Source organism: Triticum aestivum, chromosome 4B (genome assembly GCF_018294505.1).
Source record: "Triticum aestivum cultivar Chinese Spring chromosome 4B, IWGSC CS RefSeq v2.1, whole genome shotgun sequence".
Classification (NCBI taxonomy): Eukaryota; Viridiplantae; Streptophyta; class Magnoliopsida; order Poales; family Poaceae; genus Triticum; species Triticum aestivum.
This window is the reverse complement of record NC_057804.1, coordinates 667,564,725-667,569,219: the sequence shown is the minus strand read 5'-3', so window position 1 is coordinate 667,569,219 and position 4,495 is coordinate 667,564,725. Positions and strand designations below refer to the sequence as shown.

Below are 4,495 nucleotides of genomic sequence, written 5' to 3'. Positions count from 1 at the left end.
TATTTTTTTGGGATTGAGATCTCCTCGACCTCTGATGGCTTCTACATCTCCCAAGAAAAATATATTCAGGATCTTCTTGCTCGCGCTGCTCTCGATGATGAGCGCACTGTTGTGGCTCCTATGGAGCTCAACATTCAGCTTCGTGCCTCTGATGGTGACCCGCTTCCTAATCCCACTCGCTATCGCCATCTCGTTGGCAGTCTTGTCTATCTTACTATTACGCGTCCTGACATCTCCTATCCTGTCCACATCCTGAGTCAGTTTGTTTTCGCCCCCACCTCTGTCCACTATAGGCACCTCCTCCGTTTTCTACGATATCTTCGTGGCACGATCTCTCAGCGCCTTTTCTTTCCCTGCTCCAGCTCTCTTGAGCTCCAGGCCTACTCTGATGCTATCTGGGCTAGTGATCCCTCTGATCGACGATCACTGTCTGCTTATTGTGTCTTTCTTGATGGCTCTCTTATTGCCTGGAAGACAAAGAAGCAGACTGCAGTTTCTCGCTCGAGTACAGAGGCTGAGTTGCGAGCCATGGCTATGTTGACGGCTGAGGTGATCTGGTTACGGTGGTTACTTTAGGACTTTTATGTGTCTGCTACTACCTCAACTTCTCTACTGTCCGACGGTACCGGTGCTATCAGTATTGCGCGTGACTCGGTGAAGCATGAGCTCACCAAGCACATCGGTGTGGATGCCCACTTTGTGCGTGCTGTTGTGCAGGATCAGACTCTCGCTCTTCACTATGTGTCCTCTGAGTTACACTTGGCTGACTTCCTTACGAAGGCACAGACTCGAGCGCAGCATGGGTTTTTCCTCTTCAAACTCAGTGTTGTTAATCCACCATGAGTTTGAGGGGGGATGTTAGATGTGTATAGTTCATTGTGTACATCCCCATTGTATAAGGGGCTTTTCTGCACGTTACCACATCTATATATGTACTGACCATTGGCCCTCAGTAAAGCTTAGTTGCTCATTTATCCAACAGCAGCAACGTGCACCTTCAACGACCCAGTAATATTTAGTGCGTCGGCTCACAACACACTACATGCCTTAACTAGCCCGGTTTTTTTTGGTGGGGGGGGGGGGGTGTGCTAGAAGTACGATGCGATGTAAGTCTTTTTCTCTCCTTTCTTCTAATTTTTGTTTGCCTTTTCATTTATTAGTCCTTTCTCCCCTAATATTTTGATTTTTATTTCTCTACCTTTTTTTCCTTTCGACGGCTCACCGCTATTTTGCATTTTGCATTTTCTTTTTATTATTATTTTCTTCTATTTTATTAGTCTATTTTCCAATTTTTTCTAATATTTTGTTTTTTCAGTGCCCTTTTTTTTCTCCTTTGGCGGCTCACCTCCATATTGTCTTTTATTTTATTATTAGTTCTTTCTTCTTTTTCAAATCTTTTGCTTTTTTATTTCTCTATTTTTTTTTGCTTCTGGCGGCTCACCTCTATTTTGCCTTTTCTTTTGATTAGCCTTTTTTCTTCATTTTTTTCTAATATTTAGCTTTTTTAAGTGCTCTATTTTTTCGCTTCCAGCGGCTCACCTCTATTTTTCCTTTTCTTTAGATTAGCCTTTTTTCTAATATTTGCTTTTTTAGTGCTCTATTTTTTGCTTCCGGCGGCTCGCCTCTATTTTCTATTTTATTTTATTATTAGTTTTTCCTTCTAATATTTTGTTGTTCAAATTTTGCCTTTTTTAGTGGTCTATTTATTTCACTTTCGACGGCTCACCTCTATTTTGCGTTTCCTTTTATTAGTCCTCTTTCTAACATTTTTTATTGCTTTATTTGTTTCACTTTCGACGGATGTCCTAACTGAAGAATTGATTGGTGTACGGATGTCCTAACGGCTTAAGCTTTGGCACTCAGTATGGTCTTTCACTTGCTCGGAGGGTGAGATGAAACCATCTAGTTATTAACTCGGATAATTTAGAGGTCATTGAAACCATGAATGATGAAGAACGGTAGGCGAGTACAGCGGCAATGTTTGACGATTGTTATTTTCTGCCTTGTGATTTCCCATTACTAGATTCGAGCATTGTAATAGGGAAACAAATAAGTTTGCCCATGAACTTGCTAAGTTAGCTAGATTTACGTCAGCTTTGAACTGGTTTGAGGAGCCTTTGAGTGAAATTGTACCTCCTCATAAACGATGTACTTGTTATTGCAAATGAATAAAGATGTATGTTTTTTATTTTTTAAAGTGATCCCACATATGTTGCCTATCTTCAAACAAAACACACGTTTTTTGAACATCAGTACAGACTCAAGCGCTCATATACACGCGCATACACTCACCCCTATGAACGCACACACGCATACCCTACCCCTATGAGCACCTGCGAGAGACTGAGCCGGCATATCATCTTGAGATTTACGAAGCCATTGTAGGCGCCTCGTCGTCAACGCGAACGTCTTCTCCCAATGAAAGCGCATCGCCGGAAATCCTGAAATAAATCCAGAAATAATGCGAGCACCAGGATTTGAACCCCGATAGGTTGGAGATACCACTGTTCACCTAACCATCTCAACCATTGGTTGGTTCGCAAACAAAACACACGTTGACATGCACCACATGCAGGAAACTAGCAGCCCCCGATGAGGAAAGATAACAAAAATACAACCACTCGATGGTACTCCACTGTTTATTTATTGGGAGAAGGAAAGTAAACTGATCTCGACCAGTAGGCAGGCAGCAGTAGCCCGCCATGACCAGTAGGCAGGCAGGGCATCTCTCGCATGGTCAGCGCAACGGCGGGATGCTCTGCTCGCTGCTGAAGTAGTCGGTGGGATCCACGGCCGCCTTCACCGCCGCCAGCCGCCAGTAGTTGCCCACGAAGTAGCGCTCGCCCCACACCTCGCCGCTCTTCGGCGTGCCGTCGTTCTGCCCGATGTCCAGGTCCCGGAAGTTGACGTACGCCCGCCGAGGGTTCTTGCTCACGTGCTGCCCCATCAAGTCGTACAGGCCGCCGATCCAGGCCGTCGCCGCCGCGCCGTCGCCTCCCTGCTGCCAGAACGCGATGTACTGGATGACGTACAGCACGCCGTGCCGGTGCGGGTACGGCGTCGCGGCCGCGGGGACGCTGCCCATGAACCCGCCGTGGGGCTCCAGCAGGATGAACCCGGCGCCGTCCTTGGTGAACCAGGAGAAGATCTCCTCCCACGCGGCCTTGGGGATGGCGCGCCGGACGTAGTCGGACTTGATCTTACCGGGGCCGCTCTGGCCGGCGGTCCGGCTCAGCAGCGCCTCCTCCAGCGTGCCGTTCCTACCGAAGCTGATGAAGGGCGTGGCCGCCGACTGCAGCCAGGTCATCGGCTGGCATTCGGCGCTCGTCATGCCCAGCTCCGGGAACTGGGCGCCCATCGTCGCCACCAGCGACCCGCACGCGCCGAGGTACAGCGCCTGGAACATGGCCTGCTGCCCCTGCACGATCACCCTTATGGTGAGGTCGCCGGGGAGCGACGGCGCGACGTGCTGCCACCTGGTGAGGATGTCCACGGCGCCTTGGTCGACCGTCTTGGCGATGTTGAACACCGCCACAGTCGGCGGGACCTGCACGAGCTGGACCTTCCACGAGAGCACGATGCCGAAGTTCCCGCCGCCGCCGCCCCGGATGGCCCAGAAGAGGTCCTCCCCCATGCCAGCCCTGTCCAGGAGGCGGCCGTCGGCGTCGACCAGCGTGGCGTCGAGGACTTGTCCGCGGAGAGGCCGTGCTTGCGCATCATCATGCCGATGGCGCCGCCGCTGAAGTGGCCGCCCACGCCGATGGTGGGGCACTCGCCGGCCGGGAACGCGATCCGGGAGTCATTCTTGGCGATGGCGTAGTACAGCTCCCCGATGGTGGCGCCGGAGTCGACCCAGGCCGTGGAGTCGAGCCGGTTGACGCGCACGGCCCGGAGGTTGGCGCCGAGGTCGACCACCGCGAACACCTCGGAAGGCCGCACGGACCGGTACGAGAGGCCCTCGTAGTCGTGCCCGCCGCTGCGCACGCGGAGGCGCACGCCCTGCCCGCGGCCGCAGAGCACGGCGGCCTGGACGTGGGAGGCGTCGCTCGGCGTGACGATGCAGAGCGGCCTCGCCGTGGCGTTGGTGAGGAACTTGGTGTTCCTGATGGAGGAGGACAGCACGTCGGTGAAGTTTGTGGAGCTCTGCGTGTACACGAGCTCGCCGGGTATCTTGGCGCTCAGGCACCGGAGGAAGGCATCAGCGGGAGAAGCAACGGAGCACGGGAAGAAGAAGCTCACAGAGACGGCGAGTGCTAAGCAGCCTCTCACCCGTAGCATGCCCATCTTGTTTTTGCTCGTTGTGTCGCAGCAATGCGTATGTGCTGTGCTTAAACTACCTGTATCAAGCACTTATATACTGCTCCCTCCGCCCCGGTTTATTAGGCCTCCTCTTATTTTAGACTAAAATTTGACCTAAAAATTTAACTAACAAAAATACACTTTATATCGTCCGAAAACTCTTTCAAATACAAATCCAACGGTATAACTTTTTATA

The 4,495-nt window shown here is 51.3% G+C and overlaps 1 pseudogene; it reads right to left on the bottom strand.

Annotated features, from left to right (window-relative positions):
• Window positions 1-2,737: 2,737 nt before the first annotated feature.
• LOC123089819 (berberine bridge enzyme-like Cyn d 4) lies at window positions 2,738-4,284 on the bottom strand (annotated as a pseudogene).
• Between the last annotated feature and the right edge of the window lie 211 nt (window positions 4,285-4,495).